The 23,548-nt window shown below is 45.1% G+C and overlaps 1 pseudogene; it reads left to right on the top strand.

Moving 5' to 3' along the window:
* The first annotated feature begins 15,972 nt into the window (after positions 1 to 15,972).
* LOC149994491 (non-histone chromosomal protein HMG-14 pseudogene) lies at positions 15,973 to 16,275 on the top strand (annotated as a pseudogene).
* Positions 16,276 to 23,548: the final 7,273 nt, after the last annotated feature.

Below are 23,548 nucleotides of genomic sequence, written 5' to 3'. Positions count from 1 at the left end.
AACCTGGGCAAAGCTGGGCAGGCAGGGAACAAGTCAGACTCCCTAAAGCACGGGGGCTCTCATCCTATTCTTGCTCTTAAAGAGACAGCACCTGTAGCCACCCCCACTAGGGACAGGAAGCTCCCTGGGGTCCAGGGTCACAGCAGACTCAGATGAGGTGCAATGAGAAGAAGATGGGCTAGAACACACTGCTCTCCCCTTACATTAGAGGAGGGAGCTTTCTCCAATCTCCTACCCTTAGAAAAGGACATGGAAGGAAGGTCCAGTGTCTGGCAGTGGGGGAGGGCTATTCAGGGGTGTAGTATCTTAATTTCTTTTACGTAGATTGTGTGTTGTCTTTGGAGGAGGGATTAGCGGCAATTATGGGAGATCCAATGTCCTCTTCCAGGACCCTTGCTGCTGATGACTTGGTTTGAGGGTCAACAGAAGATGTTGATATGACCAAGGCCCTAAGGTGGGGTGGGGCTGTTAGGCCTTAGATGCCCCCCTCCCCCATCATGTCCATCTTGCTCTAGAGACTGGGAACTGGCTCCAGAGCATTAGGCCAGACCCTCCTAGCCCAGCTTTTCCCAAGAGTGCTAGGAGCCTGGGTCTTCACAGTGGGTCTTGGGATGGGGGGGCTGCCTCCCACTCCAGACAAGGCCCACTGCACTGTGTTCCTTCCCCTTCCCTTCTCTCTCTCCTGCCCCTCCTCCTCCTCATAGCATTCCTTCCAGCTGGGGTCTGTGCAGGCCCCCACATGGTCCCTGTTGGGGTGCCCCCTCCCCCCAATTCTGCCTGTTCAGACAGAGAGACTTTTGTCTGGGGGCTGGATGTAGAACAAGGAGCCTTTGAGTGGCTGGCAGAGGATTGGGGTCATGGGGAGGGGCAGGGCCAGGAAAGGGTGGCACTGTGCTGGCCACCAGCTGGACTCCAGGCGACCCTCAACACCACCACAGAGGTGGGGAGGAGGGCGGCAGGAACCAGGCCACGGAGAGGGTACTATCAGGAGGGTGGAGTTCAGGACAGGGAAAGAGGGTTTGGAAGTCAAGGCTCTGCTGGGGACAGGGAGAACAGAACCCCCACCCCCACTTCTCAGCAGGGAGGGACAAGGAAGCAGGAATGTTCACCCAGCTACATGCTTTATGTAATTCCCGCAGGCAATTTCTCAATCCCAGGCCCTAGACTAGGACAAAGCCTTCCCCTACTCCCATTCAAAAGAGGCCAATCCCACAAGGAATGGAGGGGGCACTCAGGGAGGGTGGGGCTCAGTCAAAGCGGGAAATTCAGGGTGGGGGTGGGGTGGAGATAGAATCAAGGGAAAGGGAGGCCAGAGGGTGATTCCTGTTCAGCTAAGGGGTCTTTGTGTCTGGGCAGGTAGCATCTCTTGCTGGGATAGTTCAAGATTATAATATCCCTGGGAAGACCCCTTTGGTGGTCTTGGGAGTGGAGTGGTGTCTCCCTCTGCTGGAAAGTCCGGAAACCACAGGCATCAGAGAGAGGAGGGCTGAGTGTGCTGTGGCTGAGAAGGAGGCGTGTGCTGTGTCCTTCACCTATGCCAGAGTTTGCAAACTCAGATTCCGAAGAGGCCAGGCAGGTATCATGAATGAGTGCAGCAGGACAGATGTGAGAGTATAAGGTACGGTGGCAACTGGGTAGCCACCAAAAAGACTAGAGCAAGCTCACATGGACAGTGAAGTACTTTCCGGATAACTTGCTAAGGGAGAAAAGCAAGATGTAGCGAAGTATGCTACCATTTGTGAGGGTGAAAGTAATGTATCTACATATACTTGTATATGAATAAAATATTGTTGCTTCTGGGGAGGGGGACTGGTGAGGCTGCAGGAAGGGGTGGAAGAGACAGTCACCATATATTCTGAAAATGTACTACCTTGAAAAAATGTTTAAATAAAAAATTAAGGAATAGCCCTGGCTGGCATGGCTCATTGGACTGAACTCCCGTCTGCGAACCAAAAGGTCCCCAGTTCGATTCCCGGTCAGGGCACATCCCCGGGTTATGGGCCAGGTCCCCATTTGGGGACATTTGAGAAGTAACTAATTTATGTATCTCTCACACATCAATCTTTCTCTCCCTCTCTTTCTCCCTCTCTTCCCCTCTCTCTAAAAATCAATAAATAAAATCCTTTAAAAAGTTAAGGGATAAACTTTACACGGTTTCAGCCAATTACTACTACTATATTTTCAATTGGTATCAGAAACCTGAATCTTTATGTGGAATTTCCAATATTAAATGTTGAATTAGATATTTCAAAAATTAAATAGGTCAAACAGAATACATGTGAGGGCCGGTTTCAGCCTAGAAGACCACCAATTAGAGACTTTGCCAACTTCATTTCCTGAATCATTTTTACTTAATATCCTCACCCTAGGACATGTTTATTGATTTTAGAGAAAAGGGGGAAAGGAGGTAGAGAGGGAGGGGGAGAAACATCAATGTGAGAGAGAACCATCAGCAAAACATTGATTGGTTGCCTCCTTCACACCCCAACTGGAGACATAACACACAACCCAGGCATGTGCCCTGACCAGGAATCGAGCCCCAAATCTTTCAGTTTGTGGGACAACACTCCAACCGACTGAGCTGCACTAGCCAGGGCTCCTGAATCTTTAACCACTGTGATTTTGTATTCAGATATCCAGATGTTTATGGGGCTTATACCCAACCCAGGCCAACTATAGCTTTCTCCCAGGGGTTGCCTGGAACGTGCCACAGCCAAGAGTGAGTTGGGCTCAGTCTGAGGCTTATGGCTGGGAGGGGTAGGACCTGAGACTCCCCTGTGTATGGGTGAACGTGTGCACACTGAGACCTTGGGGAGGGTCTATAGGAAGTGGGGTGAATGCAGTCCCTTGCACGCTATTGGGGGTTAGATCTCTTTTAGGGTGAGTCTTCTAGGTCAATTTGACTTTATTCTTATTAAAGTGTGCCCACTTGTTTATTTATATACATGTTTATATAAAAATATGTTATATATATTTATTGTATATAAAATAATGTCATTTAAAATAGTTCCCCTTCCTTTTGCTTTTGAAACCCTCTGGCCCTGTCGTGTTGAAGCTGTGATTGGCTGCAGTTTCTCAGTATCCTGGGAATCCTTGCTAAACGAGAAAAATCAAACCTACAGATAGTTTCTGAACATCACAATTTTTTCAGGAATGTTGAATAAAAATACGAAAGCAATGCCATAGGGTGTTTTGTAGTCACTGATTCAAAGTTTTATTAATTTTGGTTTTAATATTCAGGGATCAACAAATTTAATTTTTTAAATTTCTTATCTGAGGATATGTTGATATGTTTATTGATTTTTTTTTAAGAGTGAGAGGATGGGGGTGGGGGAGAGAGAAGCATTGATGTGAGAGAGGAACATCGATCAGTTGCCTCTGTATATGCCCTGACAGGGGATTGAATCTGAAACCTTAGGTATGTGCTCTGACTGGGGATTGAACCCACAACATTTTGGTGTATGGGACAACAACGTTCCAACAAACTGAGCCATCTAGCCAGAGCTATTGTTCTTCTTTTAATGCTGTGAAGGTTTCCACAGGCTCCTGGTAAATTTATAGGCCCTAGATGGGCTAGCCTGGGGTGTGGGAGCCACAGGCACCCCAACCCATGAGAGGTGATCTGATTGGGTCAGTTCCCCACCTTCCCAGGTGGAGATTGAGAGGCCAAGTTGGTGGGCTGGGGAGGTATGATTATAACGGCACTCCAAGCTCTTATGTCCTGAGCAAGTTTGGGACAGAGAGATCCATGAGCAGACAATTATGGTCTCCTGGGGCTCTGTAACTGCTCCCTGTTGCCTCTGTATTGAGCACCTGTGAAAGAAGAGTGGGAGCTGGCAGGTGGCCCAATCCTGCTACTTTGGGGTGGTGTGGCTGTGAACTTCCAGCAGCCATGTGAAGTACCACACAGAGCGGCCTACACTCTACAGGCCCCTGGAGATCTGCCCTCTGTGCTGCTTTAATGTCATCATCCACCAAGGGAAGCTGGAAATGTTGGCTTTTGTGATATTATCTTCTGATTTTTAAATGTTGGTAACTGACTTTTAATTTCTTTAACACTTTGTGGACCAAATGAAATATGCCCAATGGTTGGATCAAGCCCTTGGTCTGCTGGTTTGAGTCCTCTGTCTTAGGCACTAGGCAAGCTGGAAGAGGTTCAGCCTCACCCATTCACCGTCATTCTGTTACAGTCTTTTTCTATTCCTGGAACATTCCAGGCATGCTTCTGCCTCAGGGCCTTTGCAACAGCTACTCCCTCTTTCTGGAATTTTTTCCCCACATGTCAGTAGGGCTCATTCCTTTACATTCTTCAGGTCCTGGCTTAAATGCCACCTTGTCCTGTGGCCTTCCCTGGTCACCCTATTTAAAATCAACCCCACCCTCTGCCCTTTCTAGTCCCTTTTTGTGGTAGGCAGTTAGACAGACATGAGCAGAGCCAGGATGATGGGTATGTACAGAAGGTCACCAGGGTGGAAAGCCCTCAGTGCCTAGCAATGGGCAAACCTGGGAAAATAATGATTTCACCCCCAGGGTGACCTTTCCTCCCCTAGCATATCGCTGGTCCTGCTGTTTGGACCCTTTGACCTTTCCTCCCTAAAGATAACATCTAGGCCTTAGCTGTATTTCAGCTCCAGGCCAGAAGAGCAGCAAAACCAGGTGGATGATGCCAGTGTTACCAGACAAGGTCCTGGCCCTGAGTGGGTCTTCCTAGGGCCAATTGTAGTGTGTGAGTTTTTGATTTCCTGGAGGAAAGACTTCACAGCATGAGTCCAGGTGACTATGTGGTTATGTTTATTAAAGCTGGGACAGTGAAACAAAAAGTGCCTAGCATAGAAGAAGCAACAGGAGAACCTAGGTTGGGCTGCCTTAGCTCACTGGGAAGTCAGAGAAAATGGGGCTTTGGGGACAGGTTCAGGGGATTGGCCTGGAACAAACTGCCAGTTGATCATTGCCTTAGAGTTTAGGAGATCTGTGCTGGTGGGGAAAGAAGTGGGAGAAGAAGAAAGGAAAGGGAATGGCATGGGCTATCTCCAGAGAGAGAGTGCACATTTTGGGTCCTTTGTCTTGAGGCTATTATCTCTTTCTCTGTTGCTTAGGGGAGGTCTCAGGGGAGGGTTTCAGTAGAATATTCATCAGTTCTCTATGTGTGCCCTTAAGGGTCATGGTCTCCACTTATTGGTCAGTGGCAGGGCAGGGGGTCTTCAGTCATTGCAGTTCGTTATGGTGTCACCCACCTGGTTTTGCTGCTCTTCTGGGCCTGGAGCTCATATACAACATACAATTGAGGCCTTGATATTATGTCTGGGGAGGTGACCTTTTGTATCTGGCTGTAAATTGCTCAGTCATTGTGTACAACTACCTGCCTCAGTTTCCCTGTTTCACTTGCCAAGGAATTTCTTAATTTCTCACTATCCTGTCTCACCAGGACCAGCTGCATTGAACCCCTGCCTTGGTGCTGACCAATCAAGGGAAAACATAACCTTGAAAAGGACACACTTGGAAAGCTAATAAATAGTCTATGGAGGTCCTCCCCTGAGACCTCCCCTAAAATCCCCACCCTTAAAAGCCCTAAGGATGGAAGACCCAGTGGGCTCTTTCCTGGGAGCATGCTGGAGCTTTTTCCCTTCTTCCTCTTCTTTCCCCCAGGTGAGTTTTCCTTGCTTCTCTCTTTCTTCTAGGCTCTCAGGCCCTTCTCTTACCTCTGTAACTTGTATACTGAGCCCATTTTTCCTACTTGCTTCTTCAACCTCTGTGACTTTCTAAATAAACTTTCTCTTATAGTTTGAGTCTTGTCTCTAAATTCTTTCTGGAACTTAAGTACAGAGGTTGCTGAACCAAGGCCCAGTCTGACCCCACTGGTCTAACACCTGATGCCATTCTCATTGCCATCAACAGTATAACTTATTTATCTTCAAAGCATTTTCCAGGAAACTTCTCTTTGCTTTCTAGATTTTTGGCTTCCCCTACTAGCATGTCATCTCCTCCTGAGCAGAATGAAATGCTTCCTCTCTCTGTTGGCCTGCAGGCTAATAGCTCCTGCTGTAGATATACTGATTTTACTAGAGGCATTCTTGCTTGAGGCTGAACAGCCCCCTTGTCAAAAAAGTGGTGGAGAAATAGGCACAAAGTAATGAAGTTTTTCACAGCTTCACAGGAGTCTCCATAATAGGACTCTGACAGGGTGGGGGAGAGTATACAAGTGTTACCAGAGAAACGCTGGTTCTTCTCATAGACACAGTAAGGAATTACAGATCAGTGAGCCTATTAGCATGCATGCAAAGTTTATTAATGAATGGGAGAGCAAAAGCAAGGGTGGCCAGAACAAGGGTGGCAAAAGCAAGGGTGGTCAGAGCCCAGGTGGCCAGAGGGCCAGAGAAGAGAGATTCCTTTGTTCTGAGGGCTCATATATTTGGTGGGATGGGGGTAAGGGAGTTACATATTGATTGATGGGTAAAAGTGGTGCCATTTTTCCCCTAGAGAGACATGACTACCCAAATGTAGGTACATGTGAGGGTCTGTTATCCAGAATCCTTATCTTGCTCTAGACTATTCATTGATTTTGCATACATGATGGGAAGCAGAGAGTTAACCAAAATTGTTTTATGGTCTTTTTCTTTGGGCACTGTAGTCCCCTTCTCTTTCCCCCTTCCTGGCCTTGGAATGAATACACAGTCTCAAGGTTTTCCTTTTTGCAGCTAGTGGAGATGATACACACAGATTTTCAAGGGCTCCTGCACTATTATAGTTCTGTGTGTTGTTCAGAATGCCTGGCAATCTTATTGAACCAGGCTCAGGACTGCTGGTTCGGAGGGTGAGACATGTCTCCCTTTGCTTCTAGCCTCCTCTATTAAGTTCTCTGTTAGATTGCAATAGTGAAGGTCCTACCTTTATTTCCCCTCTGCTACTCGTTCTTCTGTAAAGCAAGGTTTGGGGGTGTCAGAGGGATTGAGAAATTTTGCACTATTCCTTGAATCCCTTTTGACACTTACCAGTCTACTTTTCTAACTGTCTACAAACAGCCCTCGCCCCTTGCCTTGCGCCTCCTCTCTTCCCTTAACAATAAAAGATGTCCAGAGTTCAGACTCTCTTAAGATAAATTTGAGAATCAGTTCTCCTATCTTCTCAACCTAGACCTTCTGGATCAATAATCCTTTCCTTGCTCCAAACTCTGATCTATTGAATATTGGCCTTTCTTTTTGAGACAGATTAGTAAGAAGCTAAGAAAATTCCTTGACAAATGGAATGAGGAAAACTGAGACAGATGGTTAGACTAATGGCCAAGCAATTTACAGCCAGCTAATTTCAAGATCTTATCTTCCCTAACCAAGGACACTTAGGAGTAAATGGTTTACACATTCCAGACCATGCGGGAATCGGGGAGAGGGAGACCTGCCTTGGTTCAGGTGGTCCCTTTCCAGTGACATTCTTTTAAGGAGAAACTGACAAGAGACTTACTCTGATCCCTTTATACAGCTCATTTTGACTCATCAGTATGTTAAAAGAAATACCTGGAAGACTGACAAATATTCTGTTGAGACCCTCCCCTAAGACCTCCCCTAAAATTCCTGCCCTTAGAAAACAGATAAAAACTCTTAAGACAAAAGGATGCTAGTGCATACTCTCCCTAGGACACACCCTGCTTCCCCCACTTTTTAGTCAGGTGTGTATCTTTGTTTTCTTTTGCCTAAACTCTAAGAGTTCTAACAAGACTTGCAACCAGGAGAGCAGTGGGCAGTGGCAGCTTGTCCCTGGCCAAGTCTCTGACCTTGTCTCTAAGGGCCCTCCTTTTGCCTAACTTTTCAGTGAGCCAAAATACAGCTCTGCCTAAGATCACTCCTGTTATTGTGTTCTTCTTCTTCCACCCTAAGTTCTTCCTTTATTTCATTGTCTGCAGCTTTAATAAATGTACTCTCAAAATCACCTGGACTTGTTTCTTGAAATATTTCCTGCACAAAGGCAAGAACCCACACATTCCAGACCATGCCAAGGCAGACCTGGCTTGATCCCATTCTTTTTCTGGTGACATTTTTAAGCATCAGGCACACAAACTTTGAGCCTGTAACACTCCCAAGGATTTTCATCTAAATTATAGAACAATGCTTGGCACACAGTAGGTGCTCATGAAATAGTTGTTAAATAATAGAAGTGCTCTCATCCCTCCCCACACCATCATGGAGGCCTTGCAGGAGCTGAGGTGGGGGTGGTGAGGGCAGAGCTACTAATAGTGGGCAAGTGGGCATGGTGGAATCTGGACTAGTTTCCTCATCACTGAGGGAGGGGTCTTGGGTATGAGTAGGAATTACAGGGAAGGAAGAAAAGGTAGGCTACATATCTGGGATGGGGCTGGAGAGGTCAGGGGGAACCCTGTAGCCTCCTCCCAGTCTGCCTCAGTCACTAAGACAAAGATCTCAAACTGGTAGCCTCAAGCCCAAACCCAATTACTTATGTGCTTCCTTTGGTTCACAAAGTGTTGCAAAAATTTATAGTTGCTAGCATTTAAACATTGGGATATTTCAACAAAACAAGCTTCATCTCCAGCTTCTCTTAGAAGACCTGGCCTAACTGGTCCTCATTCCCCTTTGGGGGCAGTTTTTGAAAGGGCATGTTCCTCTGTGCAGAGTGACCAAGGGCCAATCTTTCTCTAGTCTGAGGCTTCATGGGAGGGAGCAAGGAAGAGGGAGCCTCATAGTGGCTCTGTTCTCAGGCCAGACCTGGTCATCTCCCATCTTAGAGCCCCCTTCCAATTATGTGGCCACTATTACAGCACAGACTCTGGACAGGTGCTCCTGGGATATTATCAGGGTCAGGTTTATGCCAGAAAGACCCCCAGGACTGTCACCAGGTCTGCCTGTGGTCGTGGAAAAGGCACAATTAAGGGAAAGCTTGGTTGTGTTTTGTGACTCTCTGGAAAACACCTTGACAGGCAAAGCGATGGAGAAGACTGTCTTTGGAAATACCCACACAAAGAGAAACAGATTTCTGAGATGCAATAAACTCAGAAAACAAACAAACAAACAAGCAAACATAGGTACAGATAGACATAAAGTAAATGAGACAAAGCACTAAGAACTGGTGAATCACTGTGAAGCGTATTTGGGTTCATTATACTGCACTGTTTATGTAACTCCTCTATAGTTCAAACAATTCAAAATGAAAGTTAGGGAAAGCCAATAAAAATTTTAAGTTAAAGTTAACACAAAATAATAACTCACAAGATTAAAAAGCAACAATAAAAAAAGAGGAAAAAGTAAATTCAAGATTGAGTAACTTAAAAGTTAAATAAACAATTTAATTGAACTTAGAAAATAATATTTATGTACATACTATATATTATATATTATTTATAATATATACATTTTCCTTTTAGATAAAAGCCTAAACTCTTTGGGATATTTTGCTTTCCCACAATGTTTTCCTTGTCCTTCCCTTGGATCAGTTGCCAATCCCTGACCCCTCATGCATCTTCCTGGTGGTGGATGCCTTTCCCCTCCTGGCAGCCCAGCCCCAGCCTGAGGGGCCTTGACTCTGTGGCTGGTGCTAGGGCTGGCAGGCTCCTGCCTGGCTACAGAAGCAGAAAAATGAGTCTGCAATTCTAAGAGCTTGGCTCTGTGGCCATGGAGAGGCACTGACCCAACAGCTTGCTGGCAGCAGGACCCCTGACATTTCAGCATTTCCATCTTCCTTCCCTGCACTTTGGTGTCCAAGAAGGTGGTGCTGTGCCCAGCAAGAGCAAGCCCTACACATCCCTGAGTCATTTGCCTGCTATTGCTAACAGTCTCTCTCTATTTTAAAAGAACAATTCTGGCGTACTCAGCTGTAGGACTTACTGCCTGCTAGGCAGGTGTTATTCTCCTAGTGGAAGAAGCAGTGGCACAGAGGGACTCAGTCACTTAGCTGCAGTCACACAGTTAATTAAGAATCAAAGGTAGAATTTCAAGCCAATTTTGCCTGTCTCTGTATCATGTGTGGAGGAGGTGGTGACAAAGGACAATAGGGCTCCACGTAACTTTGAGGGTCTGAAGAACAAACAGGAGGGTGGGAAGAGGGAATAAGACCCCAGAGAATATTTTCAGAACTAAACACTTCCCCCACTCCATTTCCCAACCCCAGCCCAGGCTCTATCCTTTGCTTTGCGGACATCACAGCTGGCTCCTCCCTGGTCTCCTGCCCCCATCTCTGCACCCACAGTTGGCTCCTCACACAGCCAGAGGGAGCCTGTGAACTGCTGAGTTAGGTCAGGGCCCAGAGCCCTCCTGGCTGAGTCCTCCCCACTGTGCTGTACCTCATTCCCAGTAAAAAGGCAAAGCCCCCACCATGACCAATAAGTCCCCTCCAGCTAGTTGCCTCTCACCGCTGTGGCCTCATCATCTCCTCCCCCTCATCCTCTCACTTGCTTGCTCACTGAACACCAGCCACACTGGCCTCTCTGCTGTTCCTCCAGCACCCCAGCTACATTCCCAGCCTCCAGACATTTGCACCTGCCCCTCCCTCTAGGGATTCACTCTTCCCACAGATGTGCCCACAGGTCCCACTCTCATCTACTTTCTTCAGACATCACTTTCTTGATGAAGCTTTCCTTGGCCACTCTATTTAACCACAGCTGCCGCTTGGCATACACAGTGCCCGCCCCCCACCCTCCACTCCCCAGCATCCTGTTTTGTTTTGTTTTTTTCTGTAGCACTGGCGCATATCACCTCCTGACATACACCTCTTAGTTATGTTTATTGTCTCTTCCCCCATTTAGAATGTCAGCTCAGTGAGTGAGGGACCTCGTCTGTTTTAGTCTCTCTGTGTCCCCAGCTGAGCACAGGGTCTGACCTATAGTCCATGCTCAGTAAATATTTGTTGAGTGAATGAATAAAAACCATTCTTGAAAGTTATTATATTCCCAGGCCCCATGACAGATGAATCAAGTACCCAGTCTACTGAAGTTGATCACACTTTGAGGGCACACAGTAGCCCCACAGTTGGAGAAGGAAGGAGGTCAGAGCCAGAAAGCCTAGATTCAAATCCTCTCTCCACCTCCCTTTCCTTGTGTGAGCTCAGGTAAGCAAGTCTCCCTCACCACCCTCAGTTTCCCCATCTTTGCAATGGGGGTAAAAATAACACTCACCCTGCAGGGCTGCCCTTAGGATTCAATAGGGTTGTAGTGTGTGAAGCTGACAGCATGACTAATTCTGAAAGCTGTTCTTTTCCTGGAAGGGTGAGGTGGGAGGGGCAAGGCTGTGTGTATTCCAACAGCTGACAATGAAACCCTTGTAGCAAGGGGAACTCAGGCGTGGAAAATACATCCACAGCTGTGGATGCTAGACAAAAGTCTCAGGTCTCAGAGGGCAGGTCTTCCTGGGCATTTACATTCTTTGTAACTGAATATAAATTTGCAGGATTTCTACAACAAGAAATACTGGTTTGGGAATGTGAGCCCATTTGGGGAGGGTTTTCATTTTATCCTTGTCTTTGCAATGAGCAGCAATCAGAGTTAAGGGGATCTCTCCTACCTGCAGCTTCTGAAGCTAAAGCTGGATTAGTTTAAGACAATCTCTGGGCCACAGTGATTGGTTCAGTGGGGTCCAATCAAAGTGAAGCACAGGTATTTTGTTTAGTAATTGGGGAAAGAAAGAATCGAGGTTTGCTTTGGATGATGGGGAATGCACATTTGAGGGCTGGAAATGGCAATATTCTGCCAGCACAAGAAAAGCCAGCCTGAGGACAAAGCTAAAACTATAGAGGACCACAAGCTAAGAGAAGGCTGAGAAACAGCACGCTGTTCAAATCATGCCCAATTTGACTATGGAATTTTTAGTTACATAATCAAAAACTTAACTTGTCTAAGTTCTAATGTGGTTTCCTGATATTTGTAACCAAGAAAAGCCAAAGTGGCATACAAAGAAATTTCGTGGACCCAGAACCACAGCACTTTCACTGGAATCTGACACATAATTTTTATTTAACTTGAGCCGATGCATTTCTTTTAGTTTTTAAGTATATTTTATTGTTTATGCTGTTATGGTTGTCCCACTTTTCCCCCTTTGTCCACCCCTGCCTGGTACCCCATTTCCTCCAGCAATCCCTCCCCACTTCGTTCATGTCCATGGGTGGTGCATGTAAGTTCTTTGGCTTCCCCCTTTCCTATACTGTTTCTTATATCCCACTGTCTATTTTGTACCTACCAATTGTGTTTCTTGATCCCTGCACCATTTCCCCATTTCTCCCCTTCCCCCTCCCAGCTGATAACCCTCCACATGGTCCCCATACCTATGATTCTGTTCCTGTTCTGGTTCTTTGCTTAGTTTGTTTTTGTTTTTTAGATTCAATTGTTGATAGTTGTGAGTTTTTTGTCATTTTAATGTTTATAGTTTTGCTCTTCTTTTTCTTAAATAAGTCCCTTTAACATTTCATATAATAAGGGCTTGGTGAAGATGAACTCCTTTAGCTTTACCTTGTCTGGGAAGCACTTTATCTGCCCTTCCATTGTAAATGATAGTTTTGCTGGATAGAGTAATCTTGGTTGCAGGTCCTTGATTTTCATCACTTTGAATACTACTTGCCAGTCCCTTCTTGCCTGCAGAGTTTCTTTTGAGAAATCAGCTGACAGTCTTATAGGAATTCCTTTGGAAGTAACTCTCTTCTTTTCTCTTGCTGCTTTTAAGATTCTTTATCTTTAACTTTTGACATTTTAATTATGATGTATGTTGGTGTGGTCCACTTTGGGTCCAATTTGTTTGGGACTCTCCGTGCTTCCTGGAATTGTATGTCTATTTCCTTCATCAAACTAAGGGAGTTTTCTTTCATTATTTTTTCAAATAATTTTCCATTTCTTGCTCTTCTTCTTTTCTTTCCAGCACCTCTATGATTCAGATGTTGGTATATTTAAAGTTGTCCCAGTGGTTCCTAAGCCTCTCCTCACTTTTTTCCAATTCCTATTTCTTCTTTCTGTTCCAGGTGAAGGTTTATTTCTGCCTTTTGTTCCAAATTATTGATTTGAATCCCAGCTTCCTTCTCATAACTGTTGGTTCCCTATAAATTTTTCTTTATTTCACTCTGTATAACCTCTAGTTCTTTATTTTTCAGCCATACTCAATCATTCCTCTGAGCATCCTGATCACCAGTGTTTTGAACTATGATCTGATAGGTTGTCTATCTCTATTTTGTTTAGTTCTTTTTCTGGGGTTTTGTTCTGTTCTTTCATTTGGGCCATATTTTTTTTTCCTCCTCAATTTGGCAGCCTCCCTGTGTTTATTTCTGTGTACAGGGTAGAGCTGCTTTTACTCCCTGTCTTGGTAGTATGGCCTAATGTAGTAAGTGTCCTGTAGGGCCCAGTGGCACAACCTCCCCTATCACTCAAGCTGGGTACTTGAGATGTGGGATGAGTACAACCTCCTCTTGTAGCTGAGCCTTGGTTGCTGTTGGCAAATCAATGGGTGGGATTTACCCAGCTAGTCTGCTGGAAGGACTGGCTGTGGCCACTGAGCACCAACACCTGCCCTCCATGTAGGGTCAGCTGTGCAGGACTAGGGTGGTGATGCTTTGATGTGGTCTGTAGGTGTCCACTGGGTGCACTGGTCCTGGGGTTTCCTAAGTCGTGCAGACGAAGGTCAGCCCCCACCTGTGTTTTTCCTGGGGCACCCTGTCTGAGCTATAAAGAACCTGAGATAGCTGCTACATGTGCTGGGTTTGAAGATTACCAGGAGAAGTCAAACTGTGAATCTAAGTTGTCTGATGATTGTGCCAGACCTAGAGCTCACTGAGGCCAGCTGTTGCTTGTGTGATAGGATTTAGGAAGTTGTGAAGTATGAGCCAAGACCAGCCATTCATATAGAAAAGCTGCTGGGGTGAGTCTGTAAATTGGGTAGGGCAGAGTCTCTGAGGATCTTCAGGGTGGGTCAAAGAGTGTTAGTCAGGCTGACGGAGTCTCAAATAGGGCACCAGCTTGCTGGCTGTGTGTGGGGAGGATTTAGAAAAGAGACAGTGGCCTCTGCTGGCCTTGATGCCAGACACTGTAGTTTCTCCCTATATATCTCTGGTCATTTCAAGCTGCTACTCTTGTGCTGGAGCTCAGAGAGAGTGAGTCTTAGTAGGTGAGTCTGTGTGTGGGTTCTTTAAGTTGAACTGCTTGGGGGTCCAGCTGTTTCTTCCATGGACTCAATCCCTGATGGTTTTTGCAGCCAAAAGTTGTTGGGACTTATGTTCCTGGCACTGGACCCCTGGGCTGGTGGCCATGGTCTGGGGCTGGGACTCCTTGCTCCTGAAATATCCCTCCTGAATTTTTATTTACCGCACGTGAGTGAGAGACCAGCCCATTCCACTTCTGTGCCCCTCCTATGCATCTCCATGGATGTAATTTCTTTAATTCCATTGTTCTCAGACTTCCATTCAACTGTAATTCTGAGGTTCTGGCTGATGGTTGTTTTATATTTTAGTTGTAATTTTGATGTCGTTGTGTGAAGAGGCAAGGCATGTCTGCCTATGCTGCCATCTTGACTGGATCCTGCAAATGTATTTCTTTTAGCTTCAAACTGATCAAGAGTCTCTAGAGGACAATGAGTGCTTCTCTTAGGTTAAGGCTCTCTCTGTGGACAATCTGGGTGCCGTTTACCTGGATAAATGTCTTTGAAATGGACCTGTTTTCCCTCCCAAATTCCACCTTGAAAAGGGCTAAAAGACCAAAGGACCCACAGGGCTTGGCAGAGACAGAAGCACAAGTGCTTGGAAACTCAACAATCCTCCCATCAAAGGCGGTGATATATGAGTGCCTGGATGCCCGCTTGGTGCCACGAAGGAGTGGATAGCACTCAAAGACGCCACTTAGGGTCCCACACTTCTGCCCAGGTTCACAGGAGGAGGGGGAACAGTGCATGGCTTGGGTGGAAGTGTTATGCTGGAATAGCTCACAGTGCACCTCAGCCCAGATCACCTACATAGCCAGGGGATACCTGCCCCCCATGGAGCAGCTGAAGTGTACAGGAGGCATGCAGTCAGTGTCACTGAGCACAAAGCTGTGTCACATTGGCTGCTTCTGACACAGTGTCAGGCAGCTATCGGGCAGGCAGACTTGGCCCAGGAGCTGGGACACGAGAAGGCATGGAGCTTGTAGTGGCTGTGGAGAGGGCAGGCTAGCTTTAAAAGAAGAGAGATGGGACTTAATATTTAGCCAAGCATTATTATTCTGGAACATTATCATTCAGAAGAAGGCCAAGGGAGAAGAGGGAGGGTTGAGGGGGCCAAAGGCAGGTCATAGGGCATAGGTGAAAGGTGGTGGCATCATGAGTTAATTTAATAGTAATAATGAAATTATGATAATGGTGGTGGTGGTGATGATGATGACAATGGTGATGATGGGATGATGAAGGTGATGAGGATGGTCTGAGAAAATATTTCCTGAACACGCACTATATGCCAGGCCCTGCTTTATGCTTCTTCTAGGTATTATTTCTTATAATTCTTAATATTTTCTTCCTGAGTTCACTGAAGAAAACAGAGCTAGAAACTGTGAAAGGTCATTATTGTCTTATCAATTAAAAAAACCCACCTATAACTGAGCGGTTACCAGTTTACTTTTCACATGCCATCTTGTTTATACTTTACAACAATCCCTTGAGCTAGGGACTTTCATAACACTTTTTATAGATAAGGAAACTGAGGCCCAGAGAGGTTAAGTGACTTGCCTGAGGTCACACAATTCAACTCCTAAATGACAAAGCTACAACTCAAAACAAGGCTTTTGGGCTCTGCTGAACCCACACTCACACTTGGCAAGATTATCTGTGCTAAAAGGCAGGACACACTTCCACACTTGCCTGGCCTCTCCAGCCCACATCAGCCATTGGCCTGCCTGGCCCCACTGGCATTTGGGCTTCTGAGCCCTGATGAGCAGCAAGAAACTGCCTAGAGGCAGGAGAAGTGGTAGGGCCAGGCAGTCCAGGTTAGCAAATGTTCTCAGCCCCCACCAGCCCTCCCAGCCCTGCCACCATGATGCCCAAATGGAAGATCAGCTCTGTGGAGGAAGCGGTGAAGGAGGAGCCCAAGAGGAGATCAGCAAGGTTGTCAGCTAAATCTGCTCCTGCAGAAGTGGAAACCAAGCCAAAAAAGGCAGCAGGAAAGGATAAATCTGCAGACAAAAAAAATGCAAACGAAAGGGAAAAGGGGAGCAAAGGGAAAACAGGCTGAAGTGGCTAACCAGGAACATGAAGAAGCTCTACCTGCAGAAAACAGAAACTAAAAACAAAGAGTCCAGCCTCGAATGAACCAGGAGAAAAAGAAGCCAAGTCTGAGTAATACCACTTATTATGTGTTATTAGTGGTCCCTGTCTCCCTTCATGTACAATCCAGAAGAATATTTTTATCAACTACTTTGTAGACGCAAGTTTTCCATAGCTCTAGAAACATTTTTAAAAATGAGGAATTCCACCTCGTTCCATTTTTTTAAAAAGTGTAAGTACTTTTTTTAAGAGGTGAAATTATTTGTTGGTTGTTTCTTTTCTGGTACAACCAGAGGCTTTGATTGTCTTGGGTGTCATCTTAACGTTCTATAAATAGGGGTAGTTTTTATATCCAATAATATAAAGAATACAAAATGGCAATTTGAAATCAGTTGTGCATTTACTATGTCTTGAACATTTTAAATTACTTTATTCTCATGTTTTTGGTAGAATTGTTTCCTAAAGAAAACCACTCCTTGATCTTGGCTCTCCCTATCATAAATTTGTGCACTCTGTAACATCTCTGTTGTGGTAGTTCAGTTTTCCTAGTAGCTTTGTTACTGTGCTGTGAAAGATTGAAAATTTAACTATGTAGTATATTATATTAAATTGTGAATTAGTTGGACTTTGATGTAACAGCATATCAATATTTGCAGATATTGGTACTTGATACTCTATTGAGAAATTAGTCTCCAAATTTTAAGCTGGAAAGTGACTGGAATAACTTCAGAAAAGAATCACAACTATATGACTTTACATTCTTGTTATGTATGTAAAGAATTGTGTACAAATTGAAATGTCTGTGCACTTATCCTCAAAACAACGAATAAAATCTCACTTATGGGGATAAAGAAAAAGAAACTGCCTAGAGGGATCCCTAAGTGTAAAAAGAGGTGACGGGCAGCAGACAGGAATCAGAAGAATGGACAGGTCAGTGCACATGAGTGTTCAGGTGCTCACGAAGTTCAAGTGCACTTCAACCTAAAGGCAGCAGGAATCAAACCAACACGCATCCTGCTGACTCTCTGAGTGACCTTGTTCAAGTTACAGGAACTTTCGGGGCCTCAGTTTCCTCATCGGTAAAACAAAAGGAATGTTAGGGGGATTGAATAAGCTAATGCCTATATCAGAGTCACTTTCAGCCACTAAATCCTTCCCAGCTCCCTTTGCATATGGGCAGGACCATGACTAGTTCTGGCTAAAGTGTTATGAGCTAAGAGTGTGAATTTCAAGGTAAAGGATTGAGTAGAGGAGGTGCACATATCACCAGGGTGGCATGAAAACAAACTTGAATGGTGCCATAAAAAACAGTGAGTCTGTAAGAATAGAGAATAATCCTTGGCCACGTTGGGCCATGGAGATGTTGGGTTAGTTTGTTACTACAGAGAGTTTACTAACCTATGCTATCCTGGCTGACTTGATGGCATTCAATGTCAGCTTGCATTATTACCGAAACATTCCTTTTTATGCTCACCCGAGGACATGCTTATTAATTTTAGAGAGAAGGGAAGGGGGAGAGAGAGGGAGAGAAACACTGATGTGAGAAACATTGATCACTTACCTCTCATATATACCCCAACTGGGGACCAAACCCACAACCCAGACATGTGGCCTGACTGGGAATCAAAGCTGCAACATGTTGGTTTACAAGAAGATACTCAACCAACCGAGCTATACCAGCATTCTTATTGAAGCATTTTAAGCAGGAAGATCCTCGGGGTGGACAATTATCCAGCAAGCTGTGCAGTGACTCAACTTTGTAGGAAGACATCCTGGAGGTGGCATCGGGCCAGCTGATGAGATCAGGCTGAGAAAGATCCTTCCTTGGCACACTCACCACAGGCCACCAGGTATCTCCAGCACCACATATGGAGGCCACGTCACTGGCATTCCTGGGCACAGCTCTCCAGAATGGCACACAAAGTGTCCCTTGAGCCCTCTGTTCCACAGAGGTCACGGACATAGTTCTTCATATGGACCCAAGGTTCCACGTCTTCAGTGCAACCCCTGTAGGGCCCATTGCAGGCACCAACCCATCTGCAGAAGGCTCAGCATAGGCCTGCCTTGTCCAATGCACACAGAGAGTCTAGGCCTGTGGTGGAGCTATGGACATCAGAGAGCCATGTACTGTTGGAGCCACTGAAATCATCCTGAACGTTCATGTGGAAGTCCCCACCCAGATCACACAGGGTGCCAACTTAGGTCTCAGGCACTGTTACTCAGAGGCTGTAGAGTGGCCAGAGACTGCCTGGACTGTGATGGCCAAGGGCGTGATGGCCCAGAACACACCTCCAGCTAGGATCAGAGGCCAGTTGCTGTTCAGCTGGCACACAGGCACCTGAGATGTCGGCCAGCCCTGGCCAGACACCAGCCCCTTTTAATCCCTATTAGTCACTCCCTGTGAGTCACTCTCCACATGGCATTTAATAAGTCCTTTAAAATCACAAATCAGATCCTGTCCCTCCTTTGCTCAGAACACTTCCATGGCTCCAAACTCCTTACTGTGGTCTGTGCAGCCCAACGAAGCTGGCCTCTGTCACCTCTCTGTCCTCATCTCCTCTCACTCACTCCCTTGCTCACTCTGCTCCAGCCATATATCAGACACCATTCCAACCTCTGGGCTTTACACTGGCTGTTCCCTCTGCCTGGATAACTCTTCTCTCCTGTGCCTACATGACTCCCTTTCTCATTCCCCTCAGTGCTTCCCTGCTTGTCCTGTCTTCAAGTATAATACCCACTGCACTCTCTTGCCTCCTTCCCTGCTTTATTTTTCTCCAGAAAAAACTGTATTAACTTTTTTTAAAAAATTGTAATGCAGTATTTATTTATTTATTTATTTGAGAAAGGGGAAGGGAGGGAGAGAGAGGGGGAGAGAAACATCAATGTGTGGTTGCCTCTCGCATGCCCCAGGCCCGCCATCCAGGTATGTACCCTGACTGGGAATTGAACTGGCAACCCTCTGGTTTGCAGGCTGGTGCTCAATCCTCTGAGCCAGGGCTTTATTAACTTCTGATGTAGTAGAACTTATATATATTACAGTTAGGTTATTATTTATACCTCATTATAATAATTACAATACTGTGTGTTGGTTTACTACCTTACTCCAGGATTTTAGTCTATTTTTCAACAAAATAAACAAAGTCCCTGCCCTTGGAGAATTTGTATGCTGTCAAGAGGAAGGCAGACAGGAAATAAAGAAGTGGTCAATAGAAAATATAAAATAACATATAAGCAAATACTTTGAAGGAAGGAAAATGGAGGATTATAATAGATAGAGACTGGGAAGGGTGACTCCTTTCTTGGGGGTGGTCAGGGAGGGCTTCTCAGAGGGGGTGACATTTGAACTGAAACTTCAAGGATGAGTGTATCAGTTATGTGAGCACACCAAGGAACAGTGTGAGGTGGAGCTGTCTCTAACGCCCCGACTTGGTTGGAAACTACTCTGTCCAGCAGAGGTTTCACAACTACAGCAGAACAAATCTATCCAGGACACTGTATTTTTTTCTGGGGGGTAAGGGAGATGGCTGTTCCCTCTAGTGGAGAAAGTGCAAGACCTCCATCCCTCATGCTTTTTTTAAAAAATCAATTTTATTTATTATTTATTTATTTTTAGAGAGGGGGGAAAGGAGAAGGAGAGGGAGAGAAACATCACTGTGTGGTTGGCTCTCACATGCCCCCAACTGCGGACCTGACATGCAACCTAGTAATGTGCCCTCATTGGGAATCGAACCATCGACACTTGGTTCACAGGCCGATGCTCAATCCATTGAACCACAGCAGCCAAGGCTTCATGCTTTTTATTGAGAAGGGTACACATGGGAGATACAAGATCAAAATTCATAAATCATCAATAGCTTTTAGGCGCCTGGATTACAGTTGACAGTTACAGATTACAAGTGTCAATATAGAGGGCATGGTGACCAGTCTGTGTCAGTGTCTATTAAACATCTTGACACCACACTGGTGTTCGGTGCAAGGTTTCATATGTCCCTTCCTAGAGATTGTTTATAGTTAACTAAGAGATAAGAAAAGCAGAAAATCTATTTCCCATGGAACTGGGAATTATTATTATTCCTGGCACTGCAGCTTCTAGGTCTAAAATTCCCATTCCAATTCCCATTCTTAGTGGCCTTCAGTCCTGTCTCCCACACAGTCTTCCAGTGTTCTGTTGAGACTTAAAGACTTCTCAAGGGAGGAGAAGCCTGGCTCACAGCCAGGGCTACAATTCCTGAAACCACAGGAGCAGTTCTCCACATCTCCCCCTTTTTTGTTTTTTGTTTTTGTAGTACCTATAGTAGAAAGGCCTATAAAGCTTGCTACTTGCTTTTCTCAAATACAATCACAGGTAAATAACTTGTAGACACATCGGAGGACACAGAGTATAACAATGACCAATAAAGATCCAGCTGCTCCTATTATCCATATACATAAATTTAGTCCTTGAAACCAATTTTTAGGGTTAAGTCATTGAAGGTTATCATTTAGGGTTTGAAACACTTTTTGTTCAGCAAGCTGCTTAATGCCTATAAGCTGCTGATGGAGTTCAAATTAGAGCCAATCAATTTGGCCTTTCAGGTTGGCAGAGAATGTATCCCATAGATGATGCTGTATTGTCAGCCCAAGAATGCTGACTAGAGTTCCATTTTAACGGGGTGACAGACAGTGTTCAGAATCCGGGGTTGCAGGCAATCTTTTGTCGGGTGACCAGGGCATGCTGTCATTCCCCTAGCCAAGGTATGGCCGATTCCATGGCTGAGAGTCAGGCTAGGTTTTCCTGATCAATACAGGTCTGGAATAGGGCATTATAGGGACCAGTCTATTGTTTAGTCGGTGGCTGTTCAGGGCCTGGAGTCTTCCGGGTCTTCAGTAAGATTTGGTCCCCTGGTTGAAGTGGATCTAGAAACTTGTCAGGCAGATAGATAAACCTGTAATGACTAAACTTGTCCAAAATGGTTAATTTACATAATAACTTATAAACCAGACTTTGAATCTGTAAGACTGTGGAGACATCCAGTCGCAGGGCCTTTGCTGGAAGGATAGCATTTTTTATGACATTACAAACTTAGGACTTTCTGCAGGTGAAGCAGAAACAAGCCTATTTCTGCAATTTAGGGGTTTAACAGTGGCAGCTATTCCCTGGGAGGGTGTTGGGAGTATAGAGTGGCCCCCATCATTTCTGCTTTAAAGCTGGAGAAAGAGAAACAATTTTATTTTTGGTGATTACTGCATTCCTTTAATGTGCATAAAAGTGGGCTGTTTTAATTATTTAATGACCTTGAAAATTTTCACAGAGACTAGAGAAGACAGGAGAGATAGCAAGCTTGGCACAGCTTATTCCTGGCACTGCAGCTTCTAGGTCTAAAATTTACAATGTTTCAAAGACTTATATGCTTACTTTTCCTTCTTATTTCTTTTCCACTTCCATTTCTATTCTTGAGTTACCGACCCGAATGTCCTTTCTTTCCATGTCACATACAATCTCTTCACTTTATTCCTTCTTTTTCCTTCCTTTTCCCTCACTTTATTTTTTCCTTCCTTCCCCCTACACAATCGTTCTTCAACTTGCACAGACCATCTATGACTTACTTGGACTTTCTGCAACATACAGAATTCTTTTGACCCAACATTCTACAAGAAACATAATAAAATTTTTTTAAAACTTAAGTCTAATTAAGTTGTTAAATAGTTATATTCTTTGAGGGAGACTCCATAGTCCCCCTTTTTAAAGAATATTTTTAAAGGTATGATGGGCTATGTAGCCTAGTTTATTACCAGTTTTTATTTGCTGTGGTAGGCCTAAGAAATTGAATGCCTCAAGCCAATGTACTTGAATATGCTTGGCCAATTTTCCAGTAAGAGCGAAGGCATGCAACACCTCAGAGTAAGTATTTATTGATATATGGAGGTATTTAAAAATTTTTAAGAGGGTGTAATGAGTGACATTTGTTTGTTAAATTACTTGGGGGGTCAATCCTCGAGGGTTGGTCCCATTGCTGGGTGATGCTTCACCCGGCACCTGGCAGTCCGTGTATTCCTGGATAATTTGATCAGCTTGAGAAGGAGGAATGCCAAATTCTTTGAGAAGTGCTTGAGAATGTTGGTGATAAAGTTGACGAGAGGCAACTGCCTTTTGGAAGGTAGTTAATACACTGACTAAGGCATCAGCATGTTCATTGTCTTCTGCCATAGGACCTGGAAGGCCTGTATAAGAGCAAATGTGGGTGACAAATATGGGATGTGCTTTCAATAAAACTTTGTAAAGTTAGGAATAAATAAAGCAACTGGGGGTCTATAAACTTCTTAAGTAAAGCTTGATTTATGTGGAGCATAGTATGCACCGTATAACCAGAATCACAGACTAGATTCAGGGGTTAATTTGGCCATTGTTGGAGGGCCACAATGGCTCCAGAGAGTTCATCTCTCTGGGTGGAAGAGTGGTTGTGAGTTACACAATCTTTCCAACTTTGTCCGTCCTCCATGTAATGGCTGCTTTTCCAGTTTTTCCTGATCCATTTATGAAAATAGTTTTTGCCCCAGATGTTGGGGTAGACTAATTTTACTTTTAATACATAAATTTAATTGAGGTATATTTTGTAAAAGTTTATTTGAAGGAAGATTGACTTTGAGTTTTTTGGTATAATTAGCTATTGTGCATTGAAAATTTAGGGGTTGGAACTTCTGGCCAAGATGGAGGCCTAGACTGACACGCTCCATCTCCCTCCACAACTAAGAAGGAATACAACTACTGCAAAACCAGAACTAACCAGAAGTTTCAGAAAATAAAGCTATATTGAAGTTCAACATATGAAGTCATAAACAAGTGGTACTCATCCAGACGGGTAGGAGGGGTGAAGTCAGGGTGGAGAGGTCAAGTTGTGCTGCCAGGGACAGCTGCAACGATGAGCGGCGGAACTGTGATAAGCACAAATGCTTGTATTTAAGGGGAGGTGAGAAGCACCAGGGGAGCACCCCTGGCTGTAGTTCAGACCCATCAGCTTGCGATTCCAATGCCGGGAAAGAAAGACCCCCATTGCCTTGGGTCGTGAGGCCGAGAGGGCGTGGGGACAGAGGAGGAGGCTCCTGGTCTCTCAGTAGAGAGACAACAGCAGGAATCCATCTTGGACCCCCGCCCCGACACAAAGTGCCACAGTGTGATGAGAAGGGTCACCCAGTAGTGATGAGGGCACGGGGCTCCGCCCCCAATAGCCTATGTACGAGGTGTGACAGGTCCGCCCAAGAAGGAAAGGTAAACAAACCTGTCAGGATGGCAGGGATAATAATAGAGATCCCAATCACGCAGCTGACCAGAAAGCAGATACATGAATTAACGGATGCACAGATAGATCATC

Source organism: Furipterus horrens, unplaced genomic scaffold, assembly GCF_987537825.1.
Source record: "Furipterus horrens unplaced genomic scaffold, mFurHor1.1.pri manual_scaffold_13, whole genome shotgun sequence".
NCBI classification, from domain to species: Eukaryota; Metazoa; Chordata; class Mammalia; order Chiroptera; family Furipteridae; genus Furipterus; species Furipterus horrens.
This window is presented reverse-complemented; position numbering and strand designations above follow the sequence as displayed.